This window comes from Dipodomys spectabilis, unplaced genomic scaffold, assembly GCF_019054845.1.
Source record: "Dipodomys spectabilis isolate Male_0828 unplaced genomic scaffold, ASM1905484v1 ptg000043l, whole genome shotgun sequence".
Taxonomy (NCBI): Eukaryota; Metazoa; Chordata; class Mammalia; order Rodentia; family Heteromyidae; genus Dipodomys; species Dipodomys spectabilis.
This window is the reverse complement of record NW_024870720.1, coordinates 14,650,732-14,672,939: the sequence shown is the minus strand read 5'-3', so window position 1 is coordinate 14,672,939 and position 22,208 is coordinate 14,650,732. Positions and strand designations below refer to the sequence as shown.

The window sequence follows — 22,208 nt, the reverse complement described above, 5'->3', positions numbered from 1 at the left end:
CTTTATCTCTCATATTTTCACTCATGTGTCTCATATTATCATTATGTCAGTGGATATACCCAATTAAAAGGACAAAAACCTGAATTTGACCCTGATTTGAATGATTGGCTTCACAAGACTCTAATAACTGCTAAGAAAGTCACTATCTCATCTCTAGTTAGTTTTCCAAAATCATACACCTTTTCTTTGGTATTTGTTTTTTCTCAAGAAAGATTAAACCACAAAAACAAACCAAAACCAACCTGTTTGTGATTTTTAATGAAACACGCAAACAAGAAAACTTGAGGAGACCTCGAAGTCAAAGCAGACACCCTGAAAATATTACAGGAAGGAATAGGAGAAACTCTAGGGATCCTTGGCACAGGCTGAAATTTTCTTAATAAAGACCCAGAAACACAACAGATCAAAGAAAGTTTCGACAAATGGAATTGCATGAAACTGCAGAGCTTCTGCATGGCAAAGAATATAGCTAAGCAAGACCAATAGAAAGCCCACGGATTGGGAGAAGATCTTTACCAGCCATAAAATGGACAAGGGTCTCATATCTAGAATATGCTTAGAACTCAAAAAATTAAATCTCCCAACAACAAATCCTCAAAGAAACAACTGCCCAATTAACAAGTGGGCTAAAGACTTAAAGAGAAACGTCTCTGAAAAGGAAATAAGAATGGCCAATAGACACATGAAGAAAATGCTCAACTCCTTTAGCCATAAAAAATGCAAATTAAAACAACACTGAGATTCCACCTCACCCCAGTTAGAATGGCTATAATCAAGAACTCTAATAACAACTGATGCTGGAGGGGATGTGGACAGAAGGGAACCCTACTGCATTGTTGGTGAGAGTGTAAATTTGTTCAACCACTTTGGAAAGCAGTATGGAGGTTCCTCAAAAGACTCCACATAGAGCTTCCCTATGACCCAGCAATCCCACTTTTGGGCATTTACCCAAATGATCACAAACAAGATCATACTAAAGCTACCAGCCCATCTATGTTTATTTACCATAGCTAAGATATGTAACCAATCCAGATGCCCTTCAGTAGATGAATGGATCAAGAAAATGTGGTATGTAGGGGCTGGGAAGGTGGCTCAGTGGTAGAGCGCTTGCCTTGCATGCTCAAGGCCCTGGGTTCGATTCCTCAGCACCACATAAGCAAAAAGAAAAAAGCCGGAAGTGGCGCTGTGGCTCAAGTGGTAGAGCGCTAGCCTTGAGCTGAAGAGCTGAGGGACAGCACCCAGGCCCAGAGTTCAGGCCCCAAGACCGGACCCCAAAAAAAAAAAAAAGAAAAGAAAATGTGGTATGTATATACAATGGAATTCTATGCCTCCATCAGAAAGAATGACATTGCCCCATTTGTTAGGAAATGCAAAGACCTGGGGGAAAAAACGTATTAAATGAAGTAAGCCAGACTCAACTAAACATAAGTCCCATGGTTTCCCTTATTTGCAAGAACTAGTATATATCTAGGACAAGCAGTAGAGGTCAAAAGCTATGTACATATGACCATATAAGCTGAAGCTAAGTGAAATGAAGCCCAAGATAGGGCACAATAGGTTTTTATCTTTGTTGCTGTTCTTTTTAATATACTTATAATGTACTATGTAATTTTTTTTCTTTTGTATGTTCTTCCCCCATGGCACAACCCCTGTTGTCACTGTAATTGATTCCAGTGTCCTGCACCTTGTATACACCTTTTTCTAATTTGGGGAGGGGAAAGGAAATAACAAAATGCTGAAATAAGGACACAGGATGACCCATTGTAACAATGAGATGTACAAGATAATATGTTGTAAATGAACTTTACAACTTTGCAGGGGGAGAAGGGGGGAGGAGTTAGAAAGGTGGGGAGGGAAGGGATGGTTGGGGAAAAATAAAGGAGAGAGTAACAATACTTGATAGAAAATGTCCTCATTACCTTGCTCATGTAACTGTAACCCCTCTGTACAGTATCTTTACAATAAAAAGTTTCTATTAAGAAAAAAAAAAGAAAACTTGAAGAAACAATGCTGTTATGGCAATGAGTCTTCCCATCAAAGATGGGGACTTTTCAGTTCTTCATTTCTCCTTGGCCATGTTTTACTATAACTTTGATTTTTTTTTTCATTTTTATTACATCTCCTTGTAAGTATTTCATATGAAGCTTTTATTTTTCACTACTTTAAATGTATTTTTCCAATTTCTATTCTCAGTTCAGGAGTAAAAAAAGCTAATGATGTTTTCACATATTTATGGATCCATGTACATTACAAAATTCTCTTTAAAAATCTAAAGTTTTTTTTTTTGTTTTTTTGTCGGTCGTGGCTTGAACTCTGGGCCTGGGCTCTGTCCCTCAGCTCTTCGGCTCAAGGCGAGCGCTCTACCACTTGAGCTACAGCGCCACTTCCGGTTTTCTGGTGGTTTATTGGAGATAGGAGTCTCACGGTCTTTCCTGCCCGGGCTGGCTTTGAACCGCGATCCTCAGATCTCAGCCTCCTGAGTAGTTAGGATTACAGGCGTGAGCCACCAGCGCCCGGCTAAAAATCTAAAGATTTTTTAAAAAATTAAATTCCTTTGGGTTTTCTAGGCTGACAAAGCATCTACTAATGTAAATAGTTTAATCTCTTCTTTTCCAGGCTTTATTCCAATTTCCAAATTTGATATTATATCATCTTTAAATATTTAGCTGTTTTAATATCTGCTTTTTCTGCTTCCTGGGTACTGTCCTTGGGCTTTTTTGCTCAAAGTTAGTGCTCTACCATTTAAACACACTTCCATTACCAATCTTTGCTGGTTTATTGGATATAAGAATCTCTCAGACTTTCTTGCCCAGGGTAACTTTGAAACTTAGATCTTGGCCACCTCAGTAGCTAGGATTACAGATGCAAGCCACCAGCACCCAGCCTGATCTTCATAATTTTGCTTGTTCTATTTTTACAAAACTTAAGAGCTTAAGGGTTGAGAACAGGATGTGGCAGAAGTGGCAGAACACTTGCTTAAGAAGCATGAGGCCTTGGGGCTGGGGAGGTGGCTCAGTGGTAGAGCACTTGCCTTGCATGCATGAGGCCCTGGGTTCAATTCCCCAGCACCACAAAAGCAAAAAGAAAAAAAGCCAGAAGTGGCACTGTGGCTCAAGTGGTAGAGCCTTGAGCTAAAAGAGCTGACAGACAGCGCCCAGGCCCCGAGTTCAGGCCCCACGACCGGATCCAAAAAAAAAAGAAGCATGAGGCCTTGAATTCAAACTTAAAACAAAGAGTTCAATCTGCTCATGTGTGTGTGTGTGTGTGTGTGTGTGTGTGTGTGTGTGTATGCATGTACATATAGTTGATTTTGATGTTTTATATAAAATATTTATTTAATTATAACTATATTATAATTATAATGAACAGAAACCATTTGCTTTTTATTGATTTGAGCTATTAGCTTTTCTGTCACTCCTCATTGTTTTTCTAATTTCTTAGGATGAGGATTTTTCATGAAACGTGGGTGTTTTAATGAATTCCATATTTCAGTGAAGATACTGAACATCTAAAAATCACAACACACAATGAAAACAATTGTTTTCACAGAACACAGGAAAGCATATATTTTCCTCCAAAGAAACTTGTTTTCACAAGTAATAATAAGTAACAATGGTTTACATAGTCTTTAGATTCCATTAAATCATCTTTATAAAAATTGTCTTTTGCCTGGGAATGTAACTTAGTGGTAGAATGCTTACCTTGCATGCATGAAGCCCTGGGTTCCATTCCTCAATACCACATAAATAGAAAAAGCTGGAAGTAGCACTGTTGCTCAAGTGGTAGAGTGCTAGCTTTGAGCAGAAGAAGCTCAGAGACAGCGCCCAGGCCCTGAGTTCAAGCGCCAGGACTGGCAAAAAAAGTGTCTTTTATAATAATAGAATATCTTTTTTGTCCTGTTTAGTAATTTTTGATGTTCAGTTCCACTTCAGTTAATATGTTCTATTTCAAATCTCTTAGTCTTTGCGATTGCCGTTTTTCCTGCTCTTATTCCATTATATTAAAGCATATAAATTTTGTACTTCAACATAATAGGAAAACTTCTGCCATTTCCAATTCAATACATACTTATGGTTCAGCTACTATGTTCTAGACTTCATTTTAAATGTCAGTGTGTTAAAGACACCTGACCTCAAGAAACTGGGAGGAGATAAACAGTAAACAACACAACTAACAAATAGCCAGTTACCATGGTATGTTACAAGTGCATTGCTAAATTCTAAGGAGATAGAAGCAGGTAGAGCAGGTATGCAGGACTAGAGGGCAAGTGGATAGGTTGTAATCATAGAACAGCCATGAAGTACAAGTTGTCATGTCCAAAATGAGCTTTACAATGTCGGTGCTGGGGGGGGGGGGGAGGAGAAGGGCTGGGATTGGGGGGGGGGAGGGGGGAGGCTGGGAAGGGATGAGAAGGGTAAACAAAGGAGGAGGCTGCAATGCTTGGTAAGAAATGTATGCATTATCCTGCCCATGTAATTGTAACCCCTCTGTACAGTATGTTCACAAATAAAATTAAATTAAAAGAAAGAAAGAAGGGGAAACAAAGGAGGAGGTTACAATGCTTGATGAGAAATGTACTCATTGTCTTGCCCATGTAATTGTAACCCCTCTGTACAGTATTTTCACAATAAAAAAAAGCTTACCATTTGAAAAAAAAAAAAAAAAAAAGAACAGCCATGATGGACCCTGTTAGCAAGGTGCTGTTTGAGTAAAGAAAGGAAGGGAGCTGGCTGCGTGGACATCTGGAGGAACGCATTCCCAGCAAAAACAAAACAGCCAATACCCAGTCCTCACATGTACACGGAAAAATGAGGAAGCGAGCTGAGAGTTAAAGGAAAAGTAGATTAAGACAAAATCACCACTAGATCTGGCAATAGCTGAGCATGCACGGTATGGATGAATGGGAAGCAAAGGCCATGCACTTCATAGAATTAATACAATGGTGGACATGTCAGCCCTGCGCAACCACAGGCTCCGCATCCACAAATTCAACCAACTTCAGACTGAAAATACTTGAGAGAAAAAAAATCACGCCAATACGGAGCATAGAGTCTGTCTTTTCTTTGGCATTCTTGGGCCCAGAGCAAAGAAGCCTGGGGCTGGCGGGGGTGAGGGGAGAGTGGGGGGGGGGCTGTCTTTTGAGTTCATTCTGGGCAGGAAACAAATGCCATTGTCAAGTTGGGTCATTATATACAGCTTACTAAAGGGACCATTTCCAAAGTTGAGCACAGCGTGTAGAATAACTCCCAAGGGAGTGCGCAGAGCCCAGTGGTAACAGTAATATGTGTGCTGGAGGGGGTAGGTGGAGCCATTCAGGGCAGGAGGACAGAAAGAAGGCTTGTGCCCCACGTCAGAAGGTCCAATCCCTTTACCTGGGAGGGGAGCTCAGATGCACGACAGACCTGTCATTCTCTCTGGGATTCTATAACATATAGCATCCCCTTGCCCAATTTCTGACCCCAGATTGTTTTTTTTTTTTTCTTAAAACAGATAGCCTGTGATCTGCATTCCCTCACAGGAGGCTCACCTGCAATCCACACAGGAACACACATCCTTATGCTTGAGAGATTCACCTTCTAGTTCACTATGAGAGTGACGATTTAGTCTGTCTCTGACTCTGGACTGCTACCCTTCTTAGTTTCAAAAAGCAGTCACATTGGACCGAAGTATTTTCCAGCTCTTAGCGAGGCCCTTGTGTTCCCTTTGGAAGTCTACTTACAACCTGGCTGGATAGCTTAGTACCCTGGCTACGGGGGTGGTGACTTCCTGTACAGCTTCCTCTTGCTTCTCTTCCTAGCTGCATAACTTCCATGGCCACATGGACTCCACCAGTTCTGCTTCTTTTCAGTCTCGAGACTTCACCAGTCTCCCTGAGATCCCCTCTACCACACACATCTTTTGAGGCCAAGGACTTCACTAACATTTCTTTTGGCCTCAGTTTATTTTTCCTTACAAGTATATTTTCAGTGAGGACAGTGGGAAAAGGATAATAATAAATTCATTCCTCTGAAGGAAAAAGAGTGTCAATTTTCTAGGCTCTCAGTTTAGTTTTTGGGTTTTGGTTGTTTTTTTTTTTTTTTTTTTCATTGCTGTTCTGCTTGGCTTTTTTTCGTTGCTGTGTTTTCTGTTTTGTTTTGTTTTGGCAATACTGGCGATTGAACTCTGGACCTCATGCCTGCTAGGCAAGTGATCTCTTACGTGAGCCACTCCTAATCCTTTTGCTTTTAGTTTATGTTTATAGAATCTCACACTTTTACCCAGGGTTTGCCTCAGACAAAAATCATCCTACACTTACTTCTTGAGCAGCTGACATTACAGGCAAGGGATATCTCACTTGCCTAGCTTGTTTTGAAACCATGCAAAATGATCTATCATGTATATATCTGACAGTCCACTGGCCCAAGTATACTCCATCTAACCTTTCCCCTCTCTTGTCACTGCCATTGGCTTTGGACTCCAGACTGACAGTTCTCCTAGTCTTCCTCATCCCATAGCCTACATCACCATGGAAAGGTTTATTTTCCCCTAATTAAGTCCTTATATATTGAACCTCCTCTATCTGTCTGTCATACACTGGACAAGAACTAATCCTAATGGTTGTGTCAAGAGCACATGTTGTACAGCTAACTGTATACAGTTGTTGGCATCCTCCATTACTGCAGAGAGGAACTTATGCATGGATAGGCTCTGGTTTCTATTTCTCCCCTTTCTCTCATACCAATAGAATCTTATTGCTTCCTAGTGAATAACGGTGCTGTTTTCTATGTAACTCATAGAACATTTCCAGGGAGGTCAATGGTGAGTAAGGGTGAAGAGGTTATGAGGCCATGACTTAGAGAACAAGAATGGGATGCGAGGGAAAATCATGGCAACTGGTTGGAAAAATTTGCCTTTCAAATCATGGACCACTTGGGACCAACCTGTGGATGACTCACTGATATATGGTAGCTGATCCCTTTATCCTAAAGAACATGCTACCATGAGATGAGTTGAACGGTGATCTGGAGCCTTGCAGATCTACTCCAATGGTAGGCTAAAGAGACATCCCTAGAACAATGGCTGTGTCCTATCCAAACTCCATTCCACAGCCACATGGCACTGAAGAGGAAACAAGTCACTGATCCCAGCTCGTGGCCACATGCTGCAGTAGTCATAACTGCTGCGGGTCCCTGTTGAGTAGACAGTGCTGGTCCAGGTACAGCCTTATCATCTAAAAGGCATGGTCACCCTGGCAGGCATCTCAGAGAGACACCCAGTGTGGGGACTCTGCTGCTCTGGTGATAGGACTCTGGCCACAGGCTGATTTTCCAGTCCATCTTCTGAATAGATAGCCTCAGAACATGAGATGAGGACCCTGCTACCTTAGGGGACACTGCAAATTAAGAAAGCAGTCTGGCCAGCCTGGGCTGAGGACTGGCACTGATATGGACAAGAACTCAAATTTAAACATCAGGGAATTTGGTGATTTGGGGCCAAACCACCCAGATTGATTAGTAATGCTGCTCCCCATTCTTAGTTCTTCATATTCATTGGGCTGAGCCGAGCAGATTTGATCATCTCATATCCCAGAAGGAATGAGTTTCCACTTTCACCTGCTCTTTAGTCCCCGGATAGCAGTTTTGCCATCAACATTTCCAGTTCGGGATTAGTTGTGCCACCTGGGAATGGGGAACTCCAGAAAAGGTTCAAAATTACACCCTACATTCCCATAATGGGCAAAGCCAGTAGCAGGGAAAGTACTCCACAGTAAGCTAAAATCTGGACTGGAAGTCCAGCCTCCACACAGGGAAGGGATGGCTGCTTTTGGGTCCCAAGTTACTGGAAATAAGCATAGATAAGCTCTTCCTTCTCACTGCCAGAATCATGCCTGATGTTCCATTTTGCTGTAACAGATTCTTAGGAAGTATCAGCTCTAAGAAGAAGTCCAAAGAGAGGTCACTATAGCGAAATCTACCATCCAACTTAAAAAAATAAAAATAAAAAAGTCTTAGCCAAGCACTGGTGGCTCATACCTGTAATCCTAGCTACTCAGAAGGCTGAGATCCGAGGATCATGGTTCAAAGACAGGCAGGAAAGTCCGTGAGACTCTGATCTCCATTAAACCACTAGAAAACTGGAAGTGGCACTGTGGCTCAAGTAGTAGAGCACTTGCCTTGAGCTGAAGAGCTCAGGGACAGCACCCAGGCCCAGAGTTTAAGCCATACAACCAACCAAAAAAAAAAAAAAAAAATCAAAACTCTTTACCTGGCTATGATTTGAGTAAAGCCAAAGGCATTTCTGTTTGCAGAGACACTGTTGCTCAGAATCTGACTGAAAGACCATATCCCCATTCATAGTGAATGCTTTTCTTGATACTCTTTCCTAGATTCTTAAAAGTTAATAAGTGAATGCTTTTCATAGTGAATGATTTTCTTGATACTCTTCCCTAGATTCTTAAAGTTAAGAAGACTCCTTGGCTGTAATCCCTGATTCGGAGGACTTGCCTTTTCTTGGATGGAAGCAAAAGTTCACTGGGAATGAAAATGTCTCCCCATCTAGAAAGTTGGCTTCCACTCTGCTTCTCACACCAAGTAGGCCAGTGACGCAATTTCCTTTTGCTTTTGTCCTTTCTACAACATTCCTGATTGGAACATTTCTTGTGTATGTGTGTGTCCTTAAATCACTTCATGTCACAGTGATTATGATCAGGAAAGACTTGTGACGTTAGGACTGGGCTGTGAGCTGGAGCAGAAATTTCCCAAGCCTCAGGAGTATTAACACCTCTGATAGCCTAGGATGCAGCCTTAGGTCTGCCTATATCCAGCACAGCACATTGGACAGTTACTTTCCCTCTCAGCCTCATATAAGTATGGTTAGTCTATGGGGTTTCTGCCAGAATCAGTAAGGTAACACGAGGAGAATACATGGGCTTAATCTAGGCAATCGTTTTAGTGAAGCTTTAGCCTGGCACCGAATGGGCAAGGGCTTTTGAGACCTGAGATGGCCTGGTTTTCATGAGAAACACAAACATCGAGGTCTTTGAAGGCTACCCAGAAGGACACCAATGAGACCAAGAAAATTTGGGGGAAATTGAACAGAGTAATTATGGACACCAAAATATCACATAGCAAGACCCTGGCTAAAAAAGCAAGGTGGGTGCTGTCATTCTAGCTACTCAGGAGGCTGAGATCTGAGTATTACAATTCAAAGACAGTTCAGGCAGGAAAGTCCATGAGATTCTTTAACTAAACACCAGAAAGCCAGAAGTGATGCTGTGGCTCAAGGTGGTAGAGCACTAGCCTTGAGTGAAAAAGCCCAGGGACAGTGCTCTGGTCCTGAGTTTAAGCATCACAACTGAAAAATAACAACAACAAAAAGCTCTAAAAGTATGAAGAAACCAAGAAATAAAGACATGAAAGACCACCACCACAAAACAGTCTTTAAAATAATTCACCTGATGAATTATATATGTTAAGATGGGTTCATAGATGCATGAGATTTATTGCTGTCACAAGATGCAGGCCTTGTGAAAATCATGGAGACAGCAATAATAAAGATCTTCTGTTGGCTGGCCATGGATCTTTGTGGTGAACCTTCACAATACTTTCACAGTACTTTCTTCAATAATGGATTAAAGTCTAATTTCCTTGAGATACTCTCTCTCTCTCTCTCTCTCTCTCTCTCTCTCTCTCTCTCTCTCTCTCTCTCTCTCTCACCCCCTCCATCCTGGACCAGGGTCTTCTACACTGGCATTACACAGGGTTCTCTCACAACACATCTGTAAGCCAGGCAAACACAGGCTTCCATATCCGCCCAACCAGATGGTATTGATCACATCAGCTGATGTTCGTGATTACTACTATTATTTCCCATAATTGCCCTTCTGAGATCTGCTCATTTGCATCATGCTAGCCACTTGTAATTAGCCAATGAATGATTTGGAGCTGAGCTGGTTTTAAAAGAATCGAGGCCTGTGTGATGCAATGTCTATGTAGCAATCCCCTCTCACAGTGCCGAATTCCTTCAGAAATTATATAGCCCAGACTTCTTCCAGGGATGTCATTTTATTAAGATCAGATGAAAGCTGTTCATTTTTGGTGTGGCCTTCAGTCATCTCAGACAACTCTGCAAATAAGCAGGAGGCCGGTGAGTGCAGAGGGAAGGGAAGCAAAACAGGGACTAGTTCTCCAGAGTCCCATGCTTTTAGTAATAGGCTCATTGCCAAGGGGAAGCCTTGAGAATGCCAGCCTTCATTGTGGGGAAGGAGAAGTAAAGGGTTCTGAAAATGGACCCTCTCCCTGCCTTCCATTGCCCTGTCAAGACACATAAAAGAGTTCAAACTAATCAAAAAGCTCAAGGAAGCTGGCTAGTTCACTGGGACAGGCCTAACCTTGAGTTCAGAGTGCTTTTTAATGCATCCCACCTGCTTCTCCAAAGAACATAATTCCTAGTATATAGTAATGCAGCCTTGTCCCAAAGGCTAGCCAAAATGGCAGATCCTGGCAGGTCAGGTCAACACTGAGATCACTGTCACCCTTCCTTCCATATAATCTGGTCTTCCCTCACCTGTCCAAGTTTCACCCCATGGGGTGGAATCTTTGCACCCCATTGGGGGCAGGCATTTCATTGTCTCATATTCTTCTCCATCCTCCCCTCCCAGTTCACCCCAGCACATGTGCTGCGGGGCTCTGATAAGCCAATAGTTCTGCCATCACCCATGCAGCTGCCTGCTGTGCTTGCCTCTCTACCTTTTTTCCAAATCTTCGAGGTCCAAGTCATGCTCCAGGATGGTTCAGAGGATCTCAGGCAGGTCCATGACATGAATCTTCCCCAGTGGCCCTGGCAGCACCAATCTTTCTCCTCCCTGCTCATCCCTCCCATGTCCTGTCACACTAGGGATAGAAAATGGTGTGATCCTGGGGATTAATATCACCTGCAGGCATGCCTAGAGTTACAATGAGAAGATTCTAAGGTTAACTCTGAGCTTCGCAGTACCTTGGACTTGAACTCAAGGCCTGGGTGCTGTCCCTGATCTTCTTTTGCTCAAGGCTAGTGCGCCACAACTTAACCACAGCATCACTCCTGTTTCCTCAGTAGTTTATTAAAGATAAGAGTCTCATGGACTTTCCTGCCTGGGAGGGCTTCAAACCACGATCCTCAGATTTTAGCCCCCTTAGTAGCTAGGATTATAGATGTGAGCCACCAGCGCCCAGCTACCACCTAAGCCTTTTAACAACAACAATGAGATCAATATGATGCAGTGTGTGTCTAGCATTTGCCAAGCCTGAAGGAAAGAGAAAAAAGAAAAAAAGAAATGATCACAAGAAATGTCACAGAAAATCATAACGTCATTCTCATAGAGCCCTTCAACCTGGCCTTCTTTCTTGGATTTGGTTTGACAGATCTCATAAAACAATGATTTAACAAATACCCTCCCTCTTCCAAGGAGTGATGCATTTCCTGTTTCTCTCGTGAATTTTGTATGAATGTATACATATGTGTATATGTACTATAGAAGCCAGATGACTAATTAATTTGCAATCAGACTCCCCTTCCCCAAAACTACATCCCTAGGGCTACTTCTTCCAGGTCCTTTCTTGTGAAAGCTAAAGTAGGGTCCAGGGTCTAAAGTAGGGTCCAGGGTCTATCAAAAGTACTGTGGGTCTCTAATGAGAACCTTTCACTGCTTTCTTTCCAGTCGTTTCAAAGGGCCCTGTAGTAGAGGGCCAGTGGTGGTTCACACCTATAATTCTAGCTACTCAGGAGGCTGAGAGCTGAGGATTGATGTTCAAAGTCAACCTGGGCAAAAACATCTATGAGACCCTAACTACCAACAATCCAGAAGTGGGGCTATGGTACAGCTAGTCTTAAGTGATAAAGCTAAAGGACAGTGCCTAGGCTCTGAGTTCAAACCCCATTACTAACTTTAAAAAGTGGGGAAGGAACTGCTTACAAACTGCTGTGGCCCTGCCATCTGCGGTAATGACATCCCTAGGCCTCTCCGTGCCTGGATTTGTCCACTGTGCACCTGAATTAAGGGGTTATCGTATAAAGTAGCACATGGTAAGTGCTTATTCAGTACTAGCTCTTGTGAGTGTTTCTGGTTTCTCTATCCTCTTAGGAATATCATTTTATCAAATTATAACAGCCCCAATGAAGTAATGAAACCTGTATTGATATTTTTAGGCTTTGGAGATGACACTATATCCTAGATCATGAAAGCCTCTCACCTGGCAGAGTGGAGAAATATACACACCATACCTAGCTCCATTCCAAGTCTAACTTCAACATCTATTTGCCTTCTTTCCTCCTGCCTCGTAACTTTGATCAGACCACTTGTACCGGATGGCTGTATGTTTTCAAATACAGATGAAATCCGCTGTCTTCCACGATGTTTTTACACACTCATTTTATTGTATTATTATGCAAGTTAACCCCCCCCCCACTACTCACTCTCCACCCCATGCCAGGAACCTAAGGCTGATTACTCACCCCAGGTGCCCCTCGCCCCCCCTCCCCCCGACGCCCCCCCCCCCCAGCCTCCATCGGGGTGCCAGGCAAGGTGTGACTGACAGCCCTCATCCTGGGAGGGCGGGCCGCCCGGGCCTGCTGGGGGCGTGGCTTCTGCGAGGCTTATCACGTCCTGGGGCCTGGTTTTCCTCTCCTGTCTCCTGGGACACCCTGCCGTGGGAAAGGAGAAGCCTTTGTTTTGATGAGCTGCTTTTTTGTTGCTGTTGTTCCTGAAAGACCAGCACGTAAAAGGTTTTACTACTCGCATCTGGCTTTGGTTGTTCCCCTTTTAGTAATAAAGGTAGCCACGCCCACCTTCCTTCCAATTGGACAAAGACGTGACTTTATTTCGTTTTTTGTGTTTTTAAGTGTACAGCTCCCTGAACGCACCACGTTTCCCGGTGGAAATGGTACATCGGGTCTGTCTGGGGCTGCCGGGGGAGGGGGCAGCACTGTGGCAGGTGATTCCTAGGCAGAATCTCTCTTCTTCCAGGTGCCCACCCCAGTTGCTGGACAAACAGAGCCCGCGAAGGAGGAAGCCTATGACAAGGGATCAAAGACTCCTTTCCTTAAAATTCCCAGTTTTCCTTCTTCCCCCTCCCCACTCCCACCTTTCAGGCAAAATACCTCTCTCCCCAAACCCAGACCTCCAAGCACCAGTCTGAAAACACGTGGAAGGAAGATGGAGGTGGGGGAAAGGAAGAAGAGAGGTTAAGACAGGGCCATATGGCGTTTATCACTCTTGAAGGGGAAAAATAATGTCTTCCGGGGAGAGAGAACCCCCCCCCCCTCTCCTGGTAGGACATTCCAGAGTGGCCAAAATTGCCCAGGGATTCTGGACAGAGGTCACATAGACAAGGATTCAATAGGATGATTGGTGTTGTTTACAGCCGCTGGCCTCTGGATGCCAAAGGGCTGAAGAGGCAGGAAGGATTCCTCGCAGCTGCTTCTCAGGTGAGGCTGAGGCTTGGACTGGCATCAGCCTCTCTTTCCTGCTGAAAAACCAAGCTGAAGCAACAATGACTTGCCCAGGGCCACACACCAAGCTTGAGACTGAAATAACCCTGACTCCTCCTCCTTCGGGGCTCTAACAGCAAGGTGCCTTATTATGGCACTATCATTCCAATCTGAATCATTGCAAATGCTTCTAATTGCAAGCCTGGGGTGAAGTGTAACCACCGTGTGACTCTAACTGCAAGCAAACCTAGGTACGAATGACTGGAGTTTTATAAATGCCTGAACATGGCATTCTCCCTGTATTCCCCCCATATCTCTTACCCATATCTCCACAATTTTCCTAGTTCCAATTTCACATATGTACATCAAATATTATGACTTCATTCACCCACTCTTCCTCTCTTCATTCCTGTACTTCCCGTGCCCTTCCCCTCCCCCACAACGTATGTTCCAGCTTCTTGGTATTCACTTTGTTAGACTGTAAGTTAGTCAAAGGAGTTCCACCACTGGAATTCCCCCCTGCATATACCATACTTTAGTTAATGTGCGTGTATGTATGTGTGTTTAAAGAAATTAATCTGAAATATTGCCTTCAATGTGTCAGGTTATTGGGATTCAAATGGATGCCATTCCAAATGGCATGTGGGGGCTAAATTCTAGGTATTGCTAAGCAAGTCAGTCCTTAGATGCTTTCTGTTTAGGTAGCCCACAGAACTACAGGTCAGTGTTTAAACTCATTTATCTCCCATGTTGGGAAGGGCTTGGGATATTATTAGTCATGTAAGTTAAGATCTGCACACAGGGCTAGACACGTGCTATGCTCAGGAAAGAAAGTAAATTCCATCTGGCAAATTGTTCTAACTGATTCATTTGTCCTCCAAGAGACGCCACCTACCTGCTGGAAGGTATTCAGGTAAGTGACAGGTGGGTGGGGCGTACTGAGTGTTTCAATCGCTAAGGTCTCAGCAATGTTTTACCTGTGCAGACTTCCGTGATGTCACACATTTCCTGCTCCAGATCAACCAATACCCTCCTCCTTCCTCCAGGCACCTGTACACGAAGTGGAGGTTGATCACACAGCTCAGCAGCCTAAGAAGCTGCTAGCTTCAGCCACAAGTCATGAGAGCTGCCAGGTCCCTGCTACTTTTGAGAGCCCAGATACACACTTGAAAAGGTAAGCTGAATGTCAATTTTCTCCCTTGTCTATTAGACCTTAAAGGATCGGAAGGGTAAATCTGAATAACAAAACTACAGGCTGAATGGCTTAGCCCCTGGAGAGACTTTTGAAAGTTTAGATTCTGATATTCTTGCTGTACAGAACAGATCTCCCAGCTAGACATTTAATCCTTTTTAGTTTCGTCTAATCATTAATCCAGCCTCTGATTGTCTGGGAAGTTGATCTGATTTTTTTTTTTTAACCCTAGACAGAAGGGGAGTGGACGCATTTTTTTGAAACTTAGTTCAAAGGTACAGACTTGTTCCGCCCGTTTTATGGGGGTTGGGGTGGCTGAGAAAATTCTCAGACATCTTACTTTGCTTTACTTTTTGGGTTCACCTCATCAGAGGCTATTTTGATCCATACCTACAAGTTGTAACTGGATTTTTTGTTTGTTTGTTTACCCCACAAAGTTCCTCAGATTGGTAAATTCTGTTCCCTAAGCAGTAGCCCTCTGCCTCCAGGAACCTTCCCTAGTCTTCTTTAAAAAAGAAAAGAAAAGAAAAGCCTCCAGTTCCTTTATTCTTTGGCCAATGCTCTTCACAAACCTTCTACAGTCTTGTTAGAATTGTTTACCTTCAGACCCTACTGGCTGCTTTCTGACCTTTGCTTCAAGTAAAGATCTTCCCTTCAAGGCCACAAGAATGTAACTTAGGCTCTGAGTTTTAATTTCCTGAAACTTTTTTGCTTTTTGTGTCTCATATCTTTTAATAAGCAAATACACAGAGGAGCATGTTCTGCCAGGACCTGGCTTTTAAGTAACTTTATCTCTAGGGTCCATTTGTGTTTTCTTGAGCGGGATCTCAAGTCTTTATGACTTCTGTTTCTACTATCCTCAAGGACGCTATTGTTTGCAAAACTGAAGAAACCCTCCCTAGATTAAGCTCCTTGCAAGGATGAGCTAGGAAATTTGGGGAGAGAAATAAACCCCTTCATCAGCTGTTTTTCTGACAGGTAAATTAGCAGATAGATTTGCAAGACATTAATCTGTTAAGAATTATGCCCCTACTTATCCACCCAGAAGTGAAGATTATACATATAAACTATCCAAGAGTATGAATCGAAACAAACCAAGAAATTGTTTGCTTTGGAAAAAAAAAGTTGCTTCTTACCACTAAGACTCTGCCTTGCCAATTTCTCTCTTACTCCTGGAAAGCTCATATTGCTCTCCTTCAACTGACCTTTGTGCCTATAATTTCCCCTTGAGCTTATGTTTGGAAGATGACTGCTGCTTGACGCTTAATAATGTTCTGATATGATCCAGTGCTTTGTCAGCATAGAGAAATGAAAAATAAAAATTTCCATGTCCAGAATCCACTGGATAAAAATGTGTCTTTAGAGTCCTAAGCCTCTTAGAAGATTCATTCCCTCTGGTTCATGTAGTTGATTGGTTTATGATTAAGCAGTTCATTTTATCAGTCAGTGTATGTCTGCCTCTCTGGTTAGTAATGGAGAAAAGCCCTGATGAGAGAGATAAAAGAAATTGACAGAGGCATTATCTAGAATGTAGTTGGTTAGTTAGATTGCTGTCTGAAGTTCGGGTGTTAATTCTATCCTTGGATTGAAGTGAACATGAGGCCTAGTAAGAAATCAAGCACTGTCTTCAACTTACATCATGAATTCCTGTGATCCTCAGTCTCTTCCTTGGTGGGTCAAGGAATCAGAATCCCTATGACGTAATGTGGCCATGAGAAGTAAAGGAAGGTACTACCATGTAAAGCTTAGAGTACTTGATGCCTGCTGCTGACCCAGGGCCAAATACATGCCACACCCATTCTTGCTGGAGGAACTTTTTCTAATTAGAGGACAGGGCTCTGAAGCTCTCAAGATAAAAGATCTGTGGTTGCAATGGTTAGGAACCCTGCTCTTCTTGTTATTGTAATTAATTGTAAGTAATTAACTCCCAGGGTTAACAGTTTAGAAAAGTATAGCAGGTTAGAGGGAGAAGAATGTTCCAACAGTGTTATTAACTTTACCTAACAAAGTCAGGCAGTGTGTCTTCAACAGACTCTTGACAAAGCTTTTAAGATGCTGGTTATTCCCAACCTCAAGGCTCACAAAATGTGGGTTCCCTGCAGACATTTGTGTATGTGGGGGGGGAGGGGTGCTCCATTTTCATTTGCTAGAATCTGACATGTGCTTTCAATCGTACTGTCTCTAAAACTAGCTGGGAAATCTACTCTTGCAAATAAATAAATGCCCTTCACAGTGATCTAGGGAACAGATGGCAGGTTACTGCAACAAGAAGGGACAGCTGGCTTAGAACCTGCACCATCCTGAGGAAGGGAAGTTTGAGGTCCACCTGGACATATTTTCCCTTCAGGAGACACTGCCCTGTGTCCTTCAATGACCTAGAGTCATTGCCTCAGAGCAGGTGCATTCCTAGGCCTCCAGATCTCATCCTATCCCAAATGGGTAACACAAGTTTCCATTATTCAAGAGGAAGAGACAGTGGATCTGACCTCCGAGATACTGGGAGCCGCAGATAGGGACTCAGGGGAAGAGCCCCAGGTTCCCTGCCTATCAGTTTTCTTCATCCTACCTCCATGAAAGTATGTTAAAAGGTTGGGACTTCTCAATCTGTCCTGGTCTTTAAAACAGAAGTTAGAGTGGCTGCCCATCTAGGTGAGGGGTTGAACTCACTGGGAACACTGTATTCACTTAGTTCCAGCTAGTGCAAGGCTGCAGCTGTACATCTGGCATCAGATCACCTGGGCTCAAAACTCAGTTCCACCATGTGCTACCTGTGTGTCTCAGGATAAGACCTTGAAACCCGCTTTTCCTAGGCTGTTGTGAAGATGAGTTGAAACATGTAAAGTTGGACCAGTCTCTGGCACAATGTATGCTGTTACTCATGTGTTTTCTTGAGCGGAAGCCATGATGGGAGTTACAAGACCGATCCATGTTCAAGACCCAGTTAGTTCGGCCACATAATCACTAGCCTACATGCCTCCGTTTGGCCATCTGGAAAATGGAGTCCTTACCCACCTCAGTGCTTTTGTGAGGAATATTTGAAATGGCCCTATGTGTAATGTCTGGCTTCGATCAAGTGCCCTGAAGTGTTCACTGCTGTCATGTTACTATATTGATCACAGATCTCTTCAGTCTTAATGCAGTCTGGAAATTAGATGGTAGTAAGCTGAGGGCCCAAAACAGAACCAGATTTCCAGAAAAGCTCCTGAAGGCTTAGAAGGAAAGCCTGTTAACAAGTATTATCTTGTTTATCTTGGCATTTCATTCAAGGGTGGGGCAACTGCCCGGTGATGTTGGTGTTTTGCAGAGCAGTGGGCAGGAGGCTTGGTGAATTGAGAAACAGCCAGTTTCCAGGAGTCCTGCCTCTGGGCTCATCTCTCAGAGTCTCCTCTTCTCCTTGACCTTTTTATATTTGAATTTCCTACAGGAAGGGAAGAAAATTACATCCACTGGGCTTTGGGCCACTTGTAGCCACCTGTAAGCTGCTACAACAGAATGCATGCCAGGGAGGTTTTCAAATGGGTCCTCCTCCTACCTCACCTTGGCATCCCTGGACTTCCTGGTGGTATGGAACTATTCTTGGCAGTTATGTACTGGAATTTCCTACACTCACTTTTACGGGGGTGGCAAATTTATTGTCCTCTGACAGGGCCTCCAAACAGTAGTAGGCTTTCTGGAACTAGGTGGAGGAAGGCCTGTGTCACTCTGCATTAATGAGATTTAGTCATTGACGGTCTCCAAAGGATGAGGGTCAATAGGAACACTGTAAAACCCACAAGCACAGAAAATTGTAACAGAACTAAATGAAATCAGCAAGAGAAAATGGGGGCTACCTCCTGTAACTTCCCAAGTTTGCCATCTCCTTGTCTCATTCTGTTCTGTGTGACAAAAATATACCCATGACCTATTGGTTTGTTAATGGAAATATATCAAAGCAATGTGAGGAAGCACTTCTTTATTCTATTTTATTTATGTATTTATATTTTTTGCTGGTCTCAGGATTTGAACTCAGGGCCTTGTACTTGCTCAAGCTTGCTTACTCAGTTGGTGCTTTATCACTTGAGCCATGCCTCCAGCCCAGCTTTTGGAGGTTGAGTATCAAGGACATTTCTGCCCAGGCTGGCTTTAAACTGTGATCTTCCAAATCAAATCTCAGCCTCCCTAGAGCTAGAATTACAGGTGTGAGCCACCAGTAAGTACCTGGCTTGAGGAAACATTTTCTTTGAAGTAGAGTTGTCCAAAAATGTAGTCAACTGTCAGGACCATGAACCCCTTGTCACTGTAGGTGCTTTGTTTTGTGATATGTTTAGTACCCAGGGCAAACATCGTTTGTCAGATGGATGAATGAATGAATAGCAAAATGTTATTTTTCTTTAGCTGCTCATATAATCCCCTATATGATAGGTCTCAGAGTATTATTTTAGAGACTGAATGAGAGAATGTATGTCAAATACCCAATGTAGTATTTTACATGTAACAAGCTTCCCAATGGAAATAATAAAGTTTTGGTGATACTGGATTTACACTCAGGGCCTTATACTAGCTAGGCAAGTGCTCTACCACTTGAGCCATGTCCTCACCCTTGCATTTTTTGCTTCAGTTTATTTTCAGAAATGGTCTTACACTTTGGTGCAGGGCTAGCCTTGGACCGAGAGATCCTCCTCCTTCTGCCTCCCTCCCATGTAGGTGAGGTTTCAGAATTGCACCAGTGCCCAGCTTTTTTTGTTTGTTTTTTGTCAGTCATGGGCTTGAACTCTGGGACTGGGTGCTGTCCCTCTGTTCTTCAGTTCAAGGCAAGTGCTGTACCATTTGAACTACAGTGTCACTTCTGGTTTTCTGGTGGTTAATTAGAGATAAGAGTCTCACAGACTTTCCGGCCCAGACCAGCTTTGAACTGTAATACTCAGATCTCAGCCTCCTGAGTAGCTAGGATTACAGGCACCTAGCTTAACAATGTGACTATGATTGTATGTATGTGTGTGTGTGTGTGTGTGTGTGTGTGTGTGTGTGTGTGTGTGTGTGTAGGTCTGAACTTTCTTCCTATCTCCAACTCCTAAGATGGGATGTAAGGTGCACCCCACAGTGCCCAGCCATTAATATTTTTTCATTTGTATTATATTCTAAAAAGGAAAAAAGAAAAGAAATTCTTGCTCCAGACAGAGTAGATGACTTACAAACTAGAAATCTACAGTTTTTAGGACAGTCGCTTTATTCCTATTCTCTGTCCTCTCTCTTTCTGAAAGGACTCTTCCTCACTACCCAGAGAGCCATAGCCCTTGATACTTCTCACAGTGGAAACAGGTTCCATTCTAATTAACTACGAAGTTGGGACATTTTTTTTTTTTTGGTCAGTCATGGGGCTTGAACTCAGGGCCTGAGTGCCGCCTCAGAGCTTTCTCACTCAAGGCTAGCGCTCTACCACTCTGAGCCACAGTGCCACGTCCGAAGTTGGGACATTTTTTTTTTTTTTTTGGTAGGTCGTGGGGCTTGAACTCTGGGCCTGGGCGCTGTCCCTCAACTCTTCAGCTCAAGGAAAGCGCACTACCACTTGAGCCACAGCGCCACTTCCGGTTTTCTGGTGGTTTTTATTGGAGATAGGAGTCTCATGGTCTCTCCTGCCCGGGCTGGCTTTGAACCGCGATCCTCAGATCTCAGCCTCCTGAGTAGCTAGGATTACAGGCGTGAGCCACCAGCGCCCGGCTAGTTGGGACATTTTTTAACAAGGAAAATATGACTTAGAATGTATAGGCTTCCACCATTATCTTGGAGTGAGTCTTCCTAGTTTCTTGCATTTGATGTATTCATCAGAGGGATACAAAAGACTGCCAAGAGCAGAATGGAATCTCTCCAAGAATTCCTTTAACAGCCTCTTGGCTCAAAGCACGGCGGTAGCACATGTGATGGGGACATGAAAATATGTCATTGCTCTGTGTCAAGGTGCTGTGCGTAGCTGGCTCATGACTATGTCCATCAGTCATGTGGCCTTTTCTGAATAGAACGCTGCATGTTTAGGCTCCTGCACGCTCACATTAATTCATGAGTCACAGTGTGTTTTTGAACTCCTCATTAAGTATTGTTGTCATACCTGTATTGCGTCTCCTGCAGCACGCACACAGTTACCTATTCCATCGGTGGCCTTTTCCCCTGAGGTTCTTGCAACTTGTTTTATAGTCATTTCTGAAGACTTCTGCATACAAACATACTAATACATTAAAGGGAAATAATTAAAATTGTTATTGTTATTATAAGGGTGTTGTGCAGAGGAGTTACAGTTACATAAGTCAAGTAAATGAATACATTTCTTTTTTGGACAATGTCACCCCTTTTCCTCAATCTCTCCCAGTTTTTCACCCCATCACCACCCACAAGTTGTATAGTTCATTTTCAACATAGAGTCTAGTGAGTACCACTGCTGCATTTTTTCCACCCTTTGTCCTATTTCTGTGTTCCCCCTTACCTTCCAAGAGACAGATAAATGAACCCTCCAAAGACAGATAAACATGACAAAAAGAAAACAAAACAGCAACAAAGAAATAATGACATTTTTATATAGGAAGGAATTACCATCCCTAAGTACATAGCAGTCTAAGTGGCTACCAGACATTTACTCTATCCCTAAGTTGTATAGAAAAGCACTGTTGTACATAAACCAGTACTATTAACCCCTGTCAGAGGGGAACACCTCTAGCTACACACAGTCCTTTCTTTCGGTTGCCATAACAAATTCCTTTCAACTTGGTGGCTTAAAACTGATTTGTAATGGGCAACAAAGGCTCATACTTATAATCCTAGCTACTCAAGAGGCTGAGATCCAAAAACCACAGTTTGCAGCCAGCATGGGCAGGAAAATCCATGAGCTTCTTAATCTCCAGTGAACCACCAGAAAAGCTGGAAGGGGAGCTATGGTTCAAGTGGTAGAGTGCTACCCTTGAGGGACAGCACATTGGCCCTGAGTTCAAGCCCCAGTGCTAGCAAAAACAAACAAAACCTGAGGTTTGTTCTTTCAGTCCCAGAGTCAGAAGTTTGAAATGAAAATGGCAGCCAGGCCTCCACAGTCCCACTCAGGCTGGAGGATGGAATCTTCTCTTCCCTTCCAGCTTCCAGTACCTTCAGACGGTCTTTGACTTGTGGCTGCACAATTCCAGGCTCTGCCTCACTCTTCACATCGTCTTCTTCTCCATGTTTGTCTCCTCTTCTATCTTTTATAAGGTCACTTGCTGTTGGATTTAGGGACCACTCAGATAACTAAAGATTATCTCATCTCAGGATCTGACCCTTAATGATGTCTTAAAAGACTGCTTTTCCAATGATCCCATATTCCTAGTTTAGGTGTTAAGCTGTGGACATATAGCTGGGGGAGCATCGCATTTCCCCCTCGATTCCACAACTAATAGATACTCTCATACACAGGCCCCTCTAGAGGCTTCTAAAGATTTTTTTCCCACATGTAGCTAAAATATTAGGCAAATTCCAGGCAATAAGAAGTGGACCAGGCAGACTTTACCACCACCATTGTTTTCATCCCTGTTTAAGGCACAATATTATGGGTTTGTGCTATGAAGATCTAACGTGT

At 43.2% G+C, this 22,208-nt stretch overlaps 1 protein-coding gene across 1 annotated transcript in view; it reads left to right on the top strand.

Moving 5' to 3' along the window:
• Nucleotides 1-14,301: 14,301 nt before the first annotated feature.
• Lnx1 (ligand of numb-protein X 1) overlaps nucleotides 14,302-22,208 on the top strand; it is a 108,084-nt gene continuing 100,177 nt past the window's right edge. Inside the window, exons 1-2 of the mRNA XM_042678401.1 lie at nucleotides 14,302-14,359; nucleotides 14,493-14,620. The gene's annotated coding sequence lies outside the window, so the exon portion shown is untranslated. The remainder of the gene's footprint in view (nucleotides 14,360-14,492; nucleotides 14,621-22,208) is intronic.